This window comes from Acomys minous, assembly GCF_964271855.1.
Source record: "Acomys minous genome assembly, chromosome: 9".
In the NCBI taxonomy this organism is placed as follows: Eukaryota; Metazoa; Chordata; class Mammalia; order Rodentia; family Muridae; genus Acomys; species Acomys minous.
Window position 1 is genome coordinate 47,238,289 of NC_140490.1, and position 18,758 is coordinate 47,257,046.

At 45.6% G+C, this 18,758-nt stretch overlaps 1 protein-coding gene and 1 long non-coding RNA gene across 2 annotated transcripts in view; one reads left to right on the top strand and one right to left on the bottom strand.

Moving 5' to 3' along the window:
* RNF144B (ring finger protein 144B) overlaps positions 1-18,758 on the bottom strand; it is a 146,001-nt gene that overhangs the window by 86,004 nt on the left and 41,239 nt on the right. The window lies entirely within an intron of this gene.
* LOC311605271 lies at positions 909-11,456 on the top strand. The gene is made up of 4 exons (XR_014781875.1): positions 909-1,207; positions 8,601-8,801; positions 8,917-9,883; positions 11,274-11,456. It is a non-coding gene; the product is annotated as an uncharacterized lncRNA (long non-coding RNA).

An 18,758-nucleotide genomic window follows, 5' to 3' on the forward strand; every position in this document is an offset into this window, starting at 1 on the left:
CATGGTATCATTATGGCCACAGCACTCCCATTGCAAAGCAGCTGATTTGCAAATCTCAAGCCTCGGCTGCTATAGGGAAGGAACACTGTTGCCTCGTGGCAAAGGGTGGCAGTGCTAATAACTCATCGCTGCCGCTTCTGGTTAATGCTTGATAAATATGATTATCTCAAGAGACCTTTGAGAAATAGTATGAGCGGAATGGTGTGCCTCTGAAATGCACACTCTAAGACCCCAGCACTTCCTAATTTGACTGTCCTTCAAGTGAGGCAATAGTCTGTGGTGAGGGGATGGGAGTTGTCTGCCATCTACAAGCCAAGAGAAAGGGCCTCAACAGAAACTAAGTCAGCTGATACTTTCAGCCTGTATCTGAAGATGGCACCACTATGAGGAATACACTTGTCAGTTCATCCCCTCAGCCTGTGCTTGCTATGGCAACCCTAGAAACCTGACACAAAAAGTGACTATTTCACACAGCACAACTTTTAGGACTGGAAGTGACTGGCACTGGAATCACAGTGGTTAGCACCGTCTTTGCCAGCAGGGAGGTCTGGACTCATTCAAAAGCAAGAGTCCTAATATATCTACCCGTCACCAAAACCATGGAGAAAATGATAAGCTAGCCAACAAAATTAGGTAGTATTAAATTATAGCATAAAGTACAAAGTAGATATCCATATGGCATACTGACATAAAGAAATGGCTGAGGAAATGTGAGTAGAGAACAGACCAAGCACCCATGTGGAAATTTTTCAAATACTTCATTCAAGCTGATGCTGTCCTCTTAAGGAAGTAAAGGGTAACACCCACCTCTTGCATGGCACACAGTGACTTCCTTCTATGAGTACTGAAAGGCCAGGGAGAAAAGTAGCTTTCCAGGTGGAAAAACCCCACACACACACCCACTCAGCCCCGTGATCAAAGCTGATCTCTGCCCTTCTGTGTAAGTCATCTTCACAGCCCAAAACGCAGGCACCCTACTACAGTGGTCTTTCCCCCTAAGAACTTGTAAGCCATCCTGAACATGAGAAAAACACCAAACAACTCCAGATGCCCAACCCAGGAACAACGTGAAAATGCTTCTTGAAACTGCCGGGGTCATCACAAACAAGGAAATGCTGAGAAACTGAACCAAGGGCAGCCTAAGAAGAGATGACTAAATGTCATGTGCTATCCTGGACGGGATCCTGGAACAGCCAACGGATATTAGGTAAGATCTCAGGAAGTCTGAATTAAGTATAGATGTTAGTTAATTTTAAAAGATGATAAATTAACCAGGCACAGTGGCGCACGCCTGTAATCCCAGCTCTCGGGAGGCAGAGGCAGGCGGATCTATCTCTGTGAGTTTGAGGCCAGCCTGGTCTACAAAGCAAGTCCGGAATAGCGGAGGCTGCACAGAGAAACCCTTTCTGAAGAACAAAACAATTTACCACGCTGATTGGGGATGTTGATAATGGGGAGCTTGTTCATGTGTGATAAGAAGCATGTGGGGGTGCTTCTGTGCCTTCCTCTAATTTTTCTGCAACCCTGCTTTTTTTTTCTAAATATCTATAAGATGAATATGTGGTAATAATAATTTATAGACAGGTGTACCCCATAGAATTTCTGTATGTGTTGTTGTGCTTTGAGACAGAGGCTCATGTAGCCCAGCCAACTTTGAAATCAGTTTGTAGCTAAGCGTGTCTAAATTCTGGGATTACAGGACTGCACAACCGCCATTCCTGGCTACTGCATAGGATTTCAAGAAATCCCTCTTCTCACCATTTGCAAAGCCCCCACAGGTGCCTGTAGAGCAGGCACATGACACTGCAGAGTTCCCTGGTGTGCACACAGCAGAACTGAAACAAGCCCTGCTGGAGTTTTCTGCAAGAACATGTGGTAGCTTTGAAGGTTTGAGAGTTACAGGGGACCAGACAAGACAGCCACCATCACCAACCTGCCACCTGCTCAGTAGCATTCTTTTGCTAGACTCGCCTCTGTCCAGAGTCAACTTCGAGCCTCCCAGACTCGGCAGTACTTTCTCTTAAAGTTAATGGGGCCTACAGGTGCTGACTCATACTAGCAGAAGTCAGTGGGTGTGATACAACAAAACAGGATGCCAGGCTGTCAGGCAAACCCAACAGGCTGAGCCAGACCGGGTGAGGCCTAAGAATGCACATCCCTGCAAGGGACCCCAATGCTGCTGCTCTGTGAGACCCACGCATCAAACAGCCTCAGTGCAGACCGGCCACATGGCAAGTGTGAGGAGCAGACCTTTGTGTCTGCATCCCGTCACAGGAACGGTTGACCACCTGACTAGACCATGACTTTGACCATGGCTGCATGTGTCTACGTTAGAGAAATAAACCCACCACTGGCCCTCGGTGGCTTTAGCACTAGGTTTAATAGCCCCGAGAGCACAGCCACCCTGTAGTGAAATACAACTGGCTTGACCTGTCGCCTGTGTCCCCAGCATGTTTACCTGATTTCATCATCTGGCCTGCTACACTCACGGACCATACAGAAACTCAGAGCGAGCAATTCAGAGCATATTAAAAACATGAAAACAACCTGAAAACTACCCCCATCAGAGAAAGCAAGCTGTAGCTTTACCTACAGCCCAGGAATGAGCATGTTTCTAACAGACGAGCTCAGAATGGAGAGAGCTGGGGGCCTGGCCTCATTTGTTCAGCAATGTTCGGGGAAGGGAAAGAGATGGTTCACACAGCCCAGCACGCAGAAGCATTGCAGGCAAAGTCTGCTTTGAGAGCAGATCTTGGCCCTCATTTGTTGTGCCCCAACCCTCGACCATGACAGGAGTCTGACCTCGCAGGCGAGGTGGCAGCTGGGCTTGTATACTAGCACTGTAAGCACACACCCCAATCGATTCTGAGACACAGTGGAAGTCCGATTATCTACTTTAGTGGTTTTCAGTCCTAGCCCTGAATTAGAAATATCTGAGGAGGTGGAGGTGGGAACAGTCCTTATATGTGCCCCTAACCCACACCCCCACACCCCCCACACCCCCCCACCCCCACATCCCCCACACCCCCACACCCCCACATCCCCCACACCCCCACACCCCCACACCCCCCACACCCCCACATCCCCCACACCCCCACACCCCCACACCCCCACATCCCCCACACCCCCACACCCCCACATCCCCCACACCCCCACATCCCCCACACCCCCACACCCCCACATCCCCCACACCCCCACATCCCCACATCCCCCACACCCCCACACCCCCCACACCCCCACATCCCCCCCACCCCCACACCCCCACACCCCCCACACCCCCACACCCCCACATCCCCCACACCCCCACACCCCCACATCCCCCACACCCCCACACCCCCACACCCCCACATCCCCCACACCCCCACATCCCCCACACCCCCACACCCCCACACCCCCCACACCCCCACACCCCCCACACCCCCACACCCCCACACCCCCACATCCCCCACACCCCCACACCCTCATTACCAATGGGATCAGAACATCAGTGGGTGAGATTCAGGCAGAAATGTTTTCTGGAGCTCCCTGGGTATTTTGATGCTTACTGTCTCCAGGTGGTGGTGTTTTTCTGGGTTGTTAGGCATCAGGACTCTACCATCCCTCCGGGGATATTCAGACTCAGGTCTGGGGCTAAGGCAAAGCCTCTGAATGACTTGCAGCTGGTGTTTGAGACGTCCTACCTTGCTGACTCCGGAAACTGATCCTTGGAAAGGCCAGCACTGTTTTTACCACATCCCCAGCCCCGAACTCCCCACTCCTGTTTTGGAAAATCCAAGCTTAAAAGGAATGCCTTGCCTAATGCTGTGCCTAAATAAAACCCAATGCTTTGCAGCTCAGCCCTTGCAGCCCCCCTCCACCCCCCCACTCCCACCCCACCCCACCCCCCACCCCACCCCAACCCCCCACCCCCCCCACCCCCCCTCCGCTTACAACAACATAACAGAATAACCCCTGACCACCACCACCACCACCCCGCCGCCATATTTAAATACTGCAAATAGCCACTCAGCACCTACATACCAGGCAAGTGTTTTATAAGCAACTAATAGAATGACTAATTTAAGGCTAAAAAAGGAATAACAGGAAACGCTAACTCTGTAAATGAGGAAACTGAGGCACAATGGGAAGTGCAAACTGACTCTTAAGCCAAAGTCACCTGAAGGATGAATTTAACCCCTCAGGGAAGGAACGAGGTTCCTTTTCTTACCCTAGCTCTATAGCCTTGAGAGGGAACAGAAGCTAAAGAGCCTGACCCATTTACTGGCTGTCTGAAAAGCAGGCTCCAAAAAGACTAAGAAGTTTAATTGCGCGGCAGAGATGGTGCAAGCCTCTAATGCCAGCACTCGGTTGATAGAGGCAGGTAGATCTCTGAGTTCCAGGCCAGCCTGGTCTACAAAGTGAGTTCAGCTACATAGTGAGACCCTGTCTTGAGGAAAAAAAGAAAAAGAAAGAGAGAGAGAGAGAGAGAGAGAGAGAGAGAGAGAGAGAGAGAGAGAATATATGTTCTATCTCTACCAAGTGCTGGGCTCCAACCTACATTATTTCACTTAGTCACTTAACTCCTATTGTCATGGACACACAATAGCCACTTTACACAGTGGCAGAAAGAACCACGTTGATGGATAGTGCAATTCAAAGAGGAGGGTGGGCAAGCCAACAAGCTCTTCCAAGTGGATTTGGCAGGCTAGAAACCAAAGAAAACTGGTTGTGAGTACATGTTGGGGTGAGAGGAGGCTGGGCAGGGTTAGGGAAGGAGTTTTGGAGGAAGAGAGAGCTGTGGGTATTCTCCAAGGCTGTGTTCAGTTTCCCAACCCCAATAAGGCAATTAAAAGAGCCAGATTAATAATGGAAATGTGGTCACATGGGGAGCAGGGACAAAGAGATCCAGCGGTACCCCAAAGTTTGTTGTTGGGCGTCCTAAAGTAAGAATGAAGTCAAAATAGAGGGCCAGGGACATGCACATCTAAGCAGCCCTGGTGTGGGTGTGGGTGTGGTTCTGGGCATCAGTCTCAGCCTGTAGTGAGGTCTAAGAAATTATTAGCATTGTGTGAAATCTCTTCCCAGAAGACGGGCTTCTCCTTCTGGCTTGTGCCTTTTCCTTCTCCCAGTATGAGATTGCTAAAGAAATTCTCATTTCATTGGAATCCATTGTTTCTCTGGTCTGGTAGGCCGATGGAGGGAGATAAGTGTCTCCTTTGGGATGCCTTCTTTTCTGCAAGGGCAGGTGAAGGGGATCTGTGATTCACCTGCCCGAGGTCTGAGAATGTGATAAGTGTTCAGATATATTGACTTCTCAGGGCGAATCTAAACAAGTCAGGGCAAATCGATTAAGTCCACCCACTTTCGGGAATGACAGCTCATGGTGTTGCCTTTGGAGAAAACATGAGTCTCCAGCTCATGTAGGGAACCAGAACAGCAGTCCCTTTGTTCGGCTCCTGTCTCTGCTTTTCTTCCTGGGTAGTGAGTGGCACAGGATGAAGAATGAGAGGTTGCCAACCCAAGTCTTTGACTCCAAAGTAGTTGAAACATCTGCCCAGCAGCCCGGTGCCACTGCCCTTGTCCTCAGGGGAAACACTGATAAGTGGCTGCAGAAGGCTTCTCCTCCCTATTGATCTGATTAGGGCTATTTAATCCTCTTTGAATTGCACAGCCCATCTACCTAAGTGAAGCCACACCCTGCCTTAAATACATCTGCCTGTTTTCCAGCATTCCTAAGGTGGAATGCTATTAGTCACATAGGACTGGTAATCTCAACGGCCAGGTGGATAACATCAAGGCACGCTCGGCTCCCGGGCATGGCTTTGAGGGGTTGTTTTTGATTGGGTTAACTGGAGTGGGAAGATCCACCAGCCTTGGATGGAACCATTCCCTAGGCCGGGATCCTAGAGGACAGAAAGGAGAAAGTGAGCTGAGGACAAATACCCATCACCCCCTGCTTCTTAGCTGTGAATGTGATTTGTAATCGACAGCCCCAAGTTCTGCCTGCCTTGACTCCCCTGCTTGGCGGGCTGGACCCTTGAACCGTGAGCCACCATCATAAAGCTGCCTTTATCACAGAAACAAGAAAAGCAATAATGCATTATGCAATCAACACACAGTGAGGCCTTAGGAAGTCTAGGCTCATTAGATACACAGAAAGGATTTAAAAGAACCAAGATGAAGATGCACAAAGACGGGTTTCAGAGAGGCTGAGGAAGGGGCGTGTCTTGGTTCATTTGGGACACCGTGACAAACACGCTGTCATAAACTGGGTAACTTATAATACAAGCTTACTTCCCACAGTTCTGAAGGCTACGAGTCCAAGATCCAGGCCAATTTGGTATCTAGTAAGCACACACCTCCCGGCAAACAGATGACCTCTCTCTCACTATAATCTCACATGGCGAAAGGAATGAGGGGACCCTCTCAGACCTCAGGGCCAAAGCACCTCCCAAAGGCCCCATTTTCCTATTGCCTAATTCCTAACTTTGGGCCAAGGTTTGCTATGATGTGAGTATGGTTGAAAACGTGGTTCCCGAGTAGTGGCACTGTTTTGGGGAGGTTGTGAAACCTTCAGGGGTTTAAAGTGTATAAACTTGCTGGATGGATACAAACAGGTCATTGGGGGTGATCAGTGGGTATGGGGTGACTGGGGTGGCCTGTTTCCTACTCTGTCTTGGTTTCTTGGTACCCCGAGACCACAGAGGGAAGAATCAGACAGGCTGACAAGGAGCCTGCTGCAGCAAGCAAGAGCGTTGGAGCGGTGCAGCTCTCATCCCAGAATGAGCTGTCTTGGGCTCTTCCAGTGGGTTGTGGACAGCTCTGAACCCACAGGCATCAACTGGAAGGTGTATGAAACGAAACAGGCAAACCCTACCCTTAACTGAAGCAGGGATGGAGATGATCAAAGTCCTATGAGACATGCGTTCTCTTACAGGGGCTGGTGACTGGGACAAGCATGAATGATGAGACTGGCAGAGTGAGGAAGCAAGCAATGAGAGCCATGCCTTAAAGAAACGCAAACCACAAACAGAAACACCCCTGGGGCTTGTCAGTGAAGGCAATGTTTTACATCATTCTACATTTCAATCTTTTTTGTTGTTGTTGTTCCATTCCTACCATGATTTATTTGAAGAAATGTGAAATATGATTTCAAAAAGAAAACTCTCATTGAGCTGACTTAAGTTAGTGGATTGAAATGCATATTTTTTTTTCAAACCTAATACTATGTATTTTATTTCCTCCAGTCACGTAGCTGGGTAGGCACCAGACAAATCGGAATTAACGGTTCAAGGTTTGCTTGTGTGTTTCTTCCTTCATCCAAGAAATAACAGCTGACAGCCTTTGTAATTTATCACTGCTTCAAGGCAGACTGCTCATATTTCCCACCCTGGGTACAATCTTCTAGTTATTTCCTCATGTGCTGTAAAGTCATGATCTCTCGTGTGTGCCCCACTGATAATAGCATCTCAGCTGGCAAATGGTACTGAAGCTGCGTGCAAACCACTGAGCCTTCAAAACAAGCAACAGTGCCAACTGCTTAGTAACATCCTCGGGCGCAACCATTGTGAAACAAACCAATTGTTCCCGGGAATGGTTTAATGTATATCCATGACTTGGGGAATTCTCAAAAGGAAATTCATTTTAAAAAAATAGTTTAAGGAAATTATCCTTTCTGCTATCAGAGAAACCTCTATAAAAGCAAATACTCTGTGGTAGTTTGATGCTTTAATATCAATCTATCCACATCTCTTGCAACTGTGACCATCACAGAAATGGGGACTTTGTCTAGTATTTTTCATCACTATGAGAATATTCTTCATGGAACATAACCCTCAAGAGACATCTGTGAAAAGAAAGGAAGTTGCCTAGAGTGAAAACAAACTTTACATGCATTTGTGAGAGAACCTTACCGACAGGCATTAAAAGTAAAAGGAGTTTGACAAGCCTCGCCAACACACATGTCTCTGCATTTCTGTTCAGGGCATTTACACAGCTTGCTTTTGTTTAAAAGGACAGCAAGGAAGAGGGCTAGTTCCTTCTCACTCATCTGAGGAACTCAGAAGGTGGAGATGGAGTTACAGGATGCATGGCTGTGCTGACACCTGCTGGCCTCTGCTTCCTGGGAAGCGTCTGACTTCTGACCTTTCTCTTCCTTGTTTCTTTCTTTTCTTTTCTCGGTGTGTGTGTGTGTGTGTGTGTGTGTGTGTGTGTGTGTGTGTGTTGTGTTACATCTGTGTGTATGCATGTTTCCGTGTGTGTGTATGTGTGTGTGTGTGTGTGTGTGTGTGTGTGTGTGTGTGTGTGAGAGAGAGAGAGAGAGAGAGAGAGAGAGAGAGAGAGAGAGAGAGAGAGAGAAAGACCTGACGTTGATAGGTGACATCTTTTCTATGGCTCTTCTACCTTATTCGCTGACAGCTGCAGGGTCCTCAGTCAAACCCAGAGCTCAGCGATATGGTTAGTCTCTGCCATCCAGGGCTAGGGTGGCAGGGGTCCACCACAACCTCCCAGCATGTATGTGGGTTCTGGGGACGTGACGTCTGCTGCTCTTAGATGTGTGGCAACCCCTTTTACTACAGATGCATCTTCCGAGACCATCTTTCTTTTTATTTGTTTTTAAGACAGTGCCTCCCTCTACAGTCCAAGCCAGCAAGGCATTTGTTATATCTCCCAGGCTGAATTTGTACCAATCCTCTTACCTTGGCCTGACCAATGCTGGGATCACAGGCTTAAGGGATCATGTCCAGCCACCCTGTGACCTTTCTAAGGCTCATTTTCCTTATCTGCATAGTGGGGTTTCCATGAAGGCTTCCAGTAAGTATGTCCATAATAGCTAACAGTCATGGGAGATTTACTATGTACTAAAAATTGGATAACTACTCCATATTTCATACTAGTTTATGTAGGGAATCTCATTTACTCCTTAAAACGACCCAGTGATGACTTTCTCTCCTGACAATGAGGAAATGGGGCACGAAGATCTATGGCTACTTGTCTGAGGTCACACATGGAAAGCAACAAGCCCAGGACAGAAACACCGACACTCTGCCCTTCAGCTAGTGCCTCCCAGCTCTACGCTGTGTGTACATCTGGGCATCTAGATTGTCTGCACAGAAGAAAGGGGTGGTACTGTTGCCTCCCAAAAGAGGGACTGAGTGTCTGGGACACTTCATTGACACTTCAAACATCCTTAAAATATCCTTTAAGCTTTACAAAAATGGTCTGCTTCAAAAAAAAGTAATTCAGAAAGGGTCTGTGGGAACTGAAATCCCAGCATCCCTTGTATAGGTCTAGGGTAGGAAACCACGTGCACTGATCCAGTTTTGAAATCACACAAAGCCCTTGTAGGAACCCAGGTACCATGGGCTAACGGTTCTAAACCAGCTGCAGCATCTGTGTCCTCTCTTCTGCTCTTATGAACATACTGAATGTCAGCACAGTCCCAACCTCAGGGGTTTCCCACATGCTGCATCGCTACCAAGAGCCTCCACCTCCGCTTACCCAGGCCACGCTCCACCTCCATTGGCCCAGGCCACCCTCCACTTACTGCCTTTTAGTAGAAACAGCATAACTGCCATCTTCTCCCTCATGCTCCTGAAAGCACATCATGTGACACCACCGGCTGATGCACTATGTTGTGTGGCTGACTTGTGTCTCACCCAGCTCAGGCCCTGAGGGCTGAGACTTCACCACTCCCCTTCACTTTTCTGTCTGCAGTGCCTGGAGGAGTGGGCCCTCATTTAACTGTCAAATGAATGAAACTCTATGGCTTCCGGAATTGACCATATTTAGTACCTTCCTTTTAAAATGGATTTTATTGAATAAAAAGCAGCAGTGTCAAGGGAAGAGGACGACATGTACTGTAGTTTAGGAGAGAGAAGTTCTGCGTCCCCAACGCGTCACGGTAAGTACCTTTCTGTTGTCACAAAGGTCATTCTTGGGGGACTTTTTCTTAAAACTTTTAACTACAAAGAAGGACATGTCCCAGCAAGTGTGCCTGTTGATTTGAACTGAGGTAAATGCATCACAGAGATGACATTCCAGCCCCAGGCTTTCAGACTAATGCAACCAGCCTCTGCTCTATAAAGAGTTGATTATAGCAATGTTTAACCCATAAATAAGATGCAAAACTTCAATGGGCTTAAATAAGAAATAAATGAATTTAAGCATAAAGGAAGTGCTTGGAAAGTTCTGAAGTGTGACATCACTGCAGACTTAATGCAAAGCCTTGGGAGAAGTAAGGTGCCTGTCTTTAAGTTACCATTAGAATATCTTGTAAAGTTAAGTGAAATTTAAAGTGAAGAAGAGACAGTAAAATTTGATGGAATGTCTAGGTTTAAACACCTCTCAACACTGAGTTACCCAAGCTTTGTCTCTAAGTTTTATTGAGCAAATCTGTAATGCAACCTCCAGAGAACAGTGCATTGTCGGTATGGCTGCCAGTGAGTAAAATTTAAGACCCCTCACAGAAGAAGGAAAAGGTTTTAGCACAGCATACACTATCTGATCAAAGTACACTTGCTATCTGATCAAAATACAACACTGAGAGCCAAACCCTAACCCTGACATTCCATGGTGGTTTGAATAAGAATTCCCCCATAAGCTCACATATTGCAATGTCTAGTCACCAGAGAGTGGCATTATTTGAAAGGATTAGAAGGATCAGGAGGTGTGGCCTTGTTGGAAGAAGTGTGTCACTAGGGGTGGGCTTCAAATATGAAAAGCATGGAATCTTCTAGAGGCCAGATAAGCTTCATGTGAAAGCTATGGAATGACCGTTGGGTGTTCAGCAGCCCTTCAATACTCCTGGTTTCCACTATAATTGAAGCCTGCAAGGGCAGAAGAGGTCTGTGTGCCCTCACAGGCTTCCTCAATTCCTGGACAAAGGAAATGAGAAAATAAACCTCTTCCCAGCCCTCCTATCCATTCATATAAAACAGACACCGGAGTCGGTTTTGTCTAGCACGTAAGTTAAGTGAAAAGTACTTACTTCCTCCATAGTCCATACTCGATTCATAGGGTAAATAAAGAACACAGATCACCGTCTCAGGATCTTTGTCACAGGCTTCCAAGTTCCCTAACATTTCAACCAAGGGTCCAGGAGAACAAGAGCTTTCTCTCCTCTCCCAGTTGAACAACTAAAGGTTCATCATTTCAGATACATCCGAACCATAATTGTGTTTGTTTCTCTGGCAGTCACTAGACCCCGGACATGTAAGAGGCCTTCCTCAGCTTTCCTTTGCAGTACGTAAAAACCACTACTGTGTTTAAGAAGTAAATTTGACCCCTTTCAGAAAAAGTTCCCACCTCCAACCAAACAACTCATCCTTCCGTTCCTCAGTGATGGGCATGCCACGTCCTTGAGAAGAAGACACTAGTAACTCAAAGAGAGACGATTTCAGAATAATGAAACGACCCCCACGAAGCACAAATGAAACCACCGTTCGGTTTACATTGGCGACTAGAATTGTTGTCTCCATTTTTGAGGTAAGAAAACTGAGTCATAGGGAACTCAGCCGCTTGCCAGACTCAAAAATTACAGGAGCTTCTTAATGCCAAAGCCAAAATTGTTTCTCCAGAAGCATCTTTCACTTCCCCCCCCCCCCACTAGCCTGAATCTCACAGCATTATCTGCCCTCTTTAAATGTCCTTGTTTAATGTGAGACACTGACACCATTCAACCAATGCATTCGGTCCCTGAGCACATAGGATTAACTCTCACCCATCAAGAGAGGACTCTGTGGGAGAGACTAAAGGAACAGTGTTCAACTGGTACCCAGCGAGTAAGGAGTAAGGTGGTTGAAGGGTATCCAGCTGGCCTATGACAATAATAACCAGAGGTGACCCACCCCACCATAGATGTTCAGAGGTTGAACTGAAGAAATGCTATCCCTAAGCAACTCTATTAAAAGAAAATACAGGAGGGGAAATCTGCATGTGAATGCAGGGTGCACATTCAAGCCTGTGGTCTGAAAGGGTTTCAAGAAGTTGGTGCTCTTCCTTAGGATCAGTATAAGGGACACTGACACAGTCCTGGTTGGTTTTTAACAGTGAATAGGGGGTTCATTCACCATATCCATTCTGGAGGTTTTTCTCCATTGCTATCCCTTTTACCCTCAGGAGGAGATGGAGGCACTCATAGAAGGATACTCTATGTTCCATTCAGTAGTTAAAGGGCCCAGTTACTCTTACTCACAGTGACTGTGCCCTAGCCTCATGGATCCTCCTGGCAACATGGATCGTTGAGCAAGGTACTTTACTGCCAAGCCTGACAACCTGAGTTCGGTCCCAGGGCCTACACAGCTAAAGGAGAAAACTGACTGTCGCAAGTTGTCCTATGACCTTCACGTGTAGCATGTGCACACAAAACGAGTAAATATAAAACTGCAATAAAGTGTTTTTTAAAAGAAATTGAATATGTATACAAGTCTAAAAGAATATATATATTTCAAATCTGATTTCCAAAGATCACGGTCATGTGCAGTTTTTCCAGGGACTTGTTCTACAAAGCCAGGTGGGTTGAGCTTTCTGGCGAGCAGTGGGGAAGCTGACATAGATGGTTAACTTTGTACAGAAAAGATGCCCATGAAGCAGAGTGTCCAGTAAGTCTGATCTGGAGAAAAATCAGTCTTTAACTTTCTCTATGTGGCAAAATTAACTTTAGCTGGAAATATGAAAGAGACAAATAACAGCAATGGCTGGAAAAGCACAGTTAGAAACATTTTTATCTTACTGAACTCAGTATGAGTGATTATGCCACAAATATATTCTACTATAATAGGAAAGTTATGGACTATTAATTAACATGTTTTTAAAATACCAAAAAAAAGTACATGTGTTCCTCTATGAGTAATTTATATAAATTAGCTTATCCCTATATACCAATATTACAGTAATTAAGTGAATTTTAATAATGTGACATTGATAAGTTTGCAGTATAGGTCACTGCTCACTCATACTGAGATAATATTGCATGTCCTTATTCCTTGTCTTAAAACTAGGATTTCCTGATGAAAATTTCCACCAAATTCAGTAAAGATTTTTACCCAAATTCAATAAAGCATCAAGTGTGGACCAAAATGTGCACTTAGCCAGGAGCCGTCATCCTAAAGATTACTCTCCACGTTTCAGATCTTTGGTATGAGGCCAGCCTTTAATGGCTGAGCCATCTCTCCAGCCCTGTTTCATGTTTAAACACAAATTTAGCATTTCAAACGATAACAAAGAGTGACAGAATTGTAATAAACATGGGTCTCGGCCAGCCTGACCAATGTGCTTACGCTGTTCACTTAGAATCTATAGTTAAACACAGGTGAGTATGATTCCACAGGGTCAGAGACTCCAGCCACCCCCAAAATGAATGCTAACAACGCTGACCATTTACAGACTTACTACTTAAATGACACTCTCTGGGGGAAGCTAACTGCTCCCACTATGAACAGCTGGAGCTACTCAGGCAGCCAGCAGCTGAAGACTGTCCTGGAAGGCAGCCTTCCAAGCCCTGGGCCAGCCTGAGGAGATTGCATACGGCACCTCACAGCAGTGCTGCTCCAATCTGTTTCCTCGCTGCCCAATTGGATGAACCTGAGCCAGAACCATATGTTCAGGGTACTCTCAGATTCCCTAATCCCTTCAAACATGTGAGCTGAAAAATTTTCACTATCTTTAAGGGAAAAAAGCGAGTATATATAATATATACATCTATATATGCTTTAAGTGTATGTAATATATATATAATAGAGACAGCATATATATGTCAAGCTGCACATACTAATTTTTATACATACTATATATGTATATACATACACACATATATATTTTATATGTATGACAGAAAAAGATCTTGAACCAACTTAAACAAGTAAGAATTTCCTGGTTTTCATTTAAACGCGGTCTGAGCAAAAGTAGCAGACACTGTATCTGGCCAGAGGATGGTAAGAAGTTCCTGGAAAAGCCTAGAAGCAATAGACAAGGAGAACAGCAAGTTAGGGCCTTCAGGAGGAAGCAAGAGTGGGAGTAACTAGCAACCTGCAGTACCACAGCACCAAGCTGTACCGCAGCACCAAGCTGTACCGCAGCACCAAGCTGTACCGCAGCACCAAGCTGTACCGCAGCACCCGGGACACCTTGGAAGGAGGACCGTGAGGCTAGCCCTCTAACTATGGAGAGCTGCTGCTGAGCGCAGCAGCAGGAAGACCGTGAGGCTAGCCCTCTAACTATGGAGAGCTGCTGCTGAGCCTAGCAGCAGGAAGACCGTGAGGCTAGCCCTCTAACTATGGAGAGCTGCTGCTGAGCGCAGCAGCAGGAGGACCGTGAGGCTAGCCCTCTAACTATGGAGAGCTGCCGCTGAGCGCAGCAGCAGGAGGACTGTGAGGCTAGCCCTCTAACTATGGAGAGCTGCTGCTGAGCCTAGCAGCAGCTTGTCGTATGTTTAAGAATAACCTTGAAACTGGGGCTACAGCTCCATGGTAGAGCTTGCTGAGTATGCACGAGGCCCTAGGTTTAATCTCCAGACCACAAAATTAGATTAACTTGTATTAAAAAGAAAGAAAAACTTAAATGAGTCCTCGGAATTAATTAATTTCCACAGAGAAATAACACTTGTTCAAGAATGAGCCAGACAAATGTATATTGTAGGCTGAACAAACACCGTTAAAACTCAACGGCAACCACGGCACTTGTTTAGTGTTAAAGCAGATAAAAGTCTTCTTCAGAAAAGAGTGTTTCCCAGGAGATGTCTGTTTAGAATAAGGCAGGCATGCTGAGATTGAGAAGCAGGTTGACCTCATCTGGGTTCACTATTGCTTCAACGTTATAAACTCAATGCATCCCTTATTGTGTCTCCTCAGGGCCGTCACCCCTACCGTCCCACCTTTGACGGGCCACAGTCAAACAAGAGCCTGGCATAAATTCCAGACTAAGATAAACATAGACTTGCTAAAAGGCGAGCAACGAGCCACAGCAGATAGCACATGTTTAGACGATGCCCCTCTCAAGAGAACCAAGCCTGCTGCAAAGAAACTTCTGCTTCAAATGCAGTCAAACTGCCAGCTGCAGTGACTATATAAGACACATAAATACAAGAAACAGTTCACAGAACTGGGCTTGGCAGCACACATCTGTCATCCCAGCACGTGGGAGGCAGAAGGACTTCAAGGCCAGCCTCAGCTATATAGCCAACTTGAGGTCAGCCTGGACTACAGGAGATGCTGTTGCAACACACACACACACACACACACGTTGGCAGTCAAATAACAGTGATGCTATAAATGGGAAAACAGAGTCTACATTCTGCTTTTGTGTGTGTGTGTGTGTGTGTGTGTGTGTGTGTGTTTGGTTTTTGGTTCTGTTTTGAGATTGCACTTCTTTGTGTAGCCCTGGCTGTCCTTGAACTCGCCCTGTAGACCACCCTGACCTCAAACTCAGAGATCCACCTCCTTCTACCTCCCAAGTGCTGAGATTATACAGACTGAAAAACCAAACTATAACCCTTAGGTAGAACAAGGTTACCTGGCTAATCAGTGGCTCAGCCAGTATCTAAAGTAGACTTAGCTGATGATGCTAATAGTTCTAGTCCTAATCCCTATGCTAAGTTTTTTTTCCATAAATCATCTATGTAAGCAAGGCCTTTATCAGTCTATTATTTCTCTATTTTATGTCTTCATTTGTTGTTTTTGTTTTTGTTTTGAGGTTTTTTTGAAGTTGGGCTTCATTTAGCCCAGGCTAGCTTCAAACATCCTCTGTAGCCCAGGCTACTCTTAAACTCCTGATTCTACTGTTTCTACCTTCCAAGTGCTGGGATTACAGCCACGCATTATCTTTCCCAGCTCTTGTTTATCTAGTTAACAAAAATCTTTATACTGACATAGTTACACTCCCTCTCAGCTGTGCTAAATTTCCCGAATAAGCCACACCACTCCACCAAGGAGCTTTTGCCAAACCCTACATCAATGGCTAATGACATATGAGGAGGCAGAAGGATGTTTGGTGTGCAAGACTCCACTCTCTGGTAGAGCTTCTTGTGGTTTGGGGAGCCCCAGCTTCCCAGGCCCTCGGCTTCCTGTGTAGCCAGAGGAAGATAAACTCTACAGCTGGAAGGCCCAGAAGAAATGGGAGCTAATTTAATCCACGCGCGCGCGTGCCTCATTCTGCTCCAGTGGAGTTAAATGCACTCAATGGACTGGACCCAAACAAAATGCCTTTCCAAAGCGCAGAGGGCATCCAAGTATTAGCACATTAACAAAATACATACATTTGTATGAAACAAAAAAACAGGAAGGAAGTTGCAGAGAGGAAAGAAACCAAATGAAGACAGAGACCCACCGAAATGCTGAGGTCAAAGATGAGTGGCTCAGCCCTGGCTTCCTCTGCCCGATTTCTCTCCATTTCTAAAAATAAAAAAATAAAAAAATAAAAAAAGAGAAATATGCCATGGTGGTAACCTAATTTCTCCCCACCACCAATAACATCCCCTAAGCCATTGACTGCCATTTGAAAAGACTCTGAAGAGCTGCTCTGACCTCAAAGCACAGACTCCACAGCCACGCCCTTCCCTCTCCCTGTCAGGCTAACACCCATTTGCAAAACCAGTGTGTGTTGAACAGTAATACAGGATGACAGATCTAGAACTGACCTCCAGGAAAAAGATCCAAAGGCTTGCACTTTTAGGCCAGCACCCAGAGGCAATAGGATCAGGATGCCACAAACTCAGGGCCAGTGAGGGATACATGGGGAGATCTTGTCTTTAGTTTTGTTTGTTGTTTGTTTTGTTTTTTTTTTTTTTTAGTTATTTATTTATTATTTATGCAGTATTCTGCCCGCAGGCCAGAAGAGGGCACCAGATCAAAATATAGATGGTTGTGAATCACCATCTATGGCTGCTGGGAATTGAACTATGGGAGATCTTGTCTTTAAAACAAGAGAAATCAGGGCTGGTGAGATGGTTCAGCAGGCCAAGGCACTTGCTGCCAAAATACTGCTGACCTAAATGCAATCCCTAGGAGCCATATCCCACGAGAAAAGCCAACTCCTCCGAGTTCCTTCTAACCTCCACACATGTGCCATGATGCACAGAAGTGTGCACACACAAATACACAAATAATGTCAACAAATAAAATAAGCCAGAAAAGCTGAGCCTGGTAGCTCAGGCCTGTAATCTCAACATTTAGGAGATAGGGGCCGTAGGATTAGGAGTTAAAGGCCATCCTTGGCTTCATAGCAAGTTCAAAGCCATCTTAAGAAGATATGAGAACCTCATCTTTAAAAAAAAAAAAATTACCAAATAGGGCTCTTTGAGAACCCATTTTCCTCTGCCAGTACTTAAATTTAAATAAATGAACAAACAAATATAATAAAAGCTGTCTTAAAACCCCAGGTGCTACGTCTCCCAAGGAAAGGGCCAAGCAGCCTGGTGCTCAGTTACATAGCACACTTCTGTCCTTCGGTGCGTGGCCTTCCATGAGTTGTTAAGGTGGCCACAGGCATGGGAAGGCAGAAGCTAGATCTTATTCTTCCCTGGTTGAGCCAAACTGTAAACAAGCCCATTTTCCTCTATCTCAAGGAACTGTGCAGCAGTTTTAACAGGTCCAAGTGCCTGGCAACAATCCTTGAGCGCGGCATAATTTTCTTGCTTTTGAACAGAATTATACCAAATTGTGCTTGGAGTGGGGAAAAAAAAAAAGAAACTGGCTAAGCAGTCATTTAAAAGTTCAGAGCAGGCTAAGTGATTGTTTTCGACACACAGGGAGAAGAGCCTTTGTTTTAACCTGAGTTTAAACGGGATCAGTGGAGGATGTGGCCAAGATGAAGTGTGTGTGCTCAGAGAAACTGACTCACATAAGAGCAGAGACCAAATCATAATTGCTTTATGCTTTCTCCACTAACGTATTTTTTCTCTTTTCTAAAAGGAAAAGGAAGTAAAAAATGTTATGTTTGAGTATTTCTTAAAATTATATTTCTTACAGAATATTCCTTGTATGTCCTTTTGAGAATGAAACATCATTGAGAGCAAGGGCTAACCAGTCCTTAAATAATTTCTAAGTGAGCTGAGCGTGCAGGCGCACGCCTTTAGTCCCAACACTCCCGAGCCAGCGGCAGATGGATCTCTGTGAGTTCAAGGGTAGCCTGATCTACATAGTGAGTTCTAGAACAGCCAGGGCTACACAATGAATCCCTGTCTCAAAAAAAAAAAAAAAAAGGAGGGGGGCTGGAGAGATGGTTCAGAGGTTAAGAGCACCGGCTGCTCTTCTGCCCTGCAGGTAGAGCACTGCATACATAATAAATAAATAAAATTTTTTAAAAATAATAAAAAAATTTTAAATCTAAATATGAATATTTACATTTTGTGAGTTACACAGACATACACATTTACACACGCACTGAACCAAAATCACAATCTCAGTTCCTTAACAATGAGGGATAAACAGACAAGGCAATCTTTGCTTTTGGTCTGGTGACACATATTTAATTACTCAAGGAAGTCAATTAAAGTATAGATTGTAAGAGACACGAAACACTGAGCTGTGACAGCAACAGCACAGCTCCTTGACAACAAGAAGTAACCTGGTCCCCGGAGAGGACGCTTCTCTAACCAACAGCGATGCTACCACTCAACTAGTAAGCAGACAACCCTCCCCTGTTGGGTTAAAAGAATGAAACTGGGCTTACAAGGTGAATTTCCAAGTGTGTGTACAATGCGGTAAAGGACTGGAAGTCGGGACATGGAAAAAATGAAACTAGTGAAGTTAACTCACTTACCAGAAAAGGGTTTTGAAAACAAT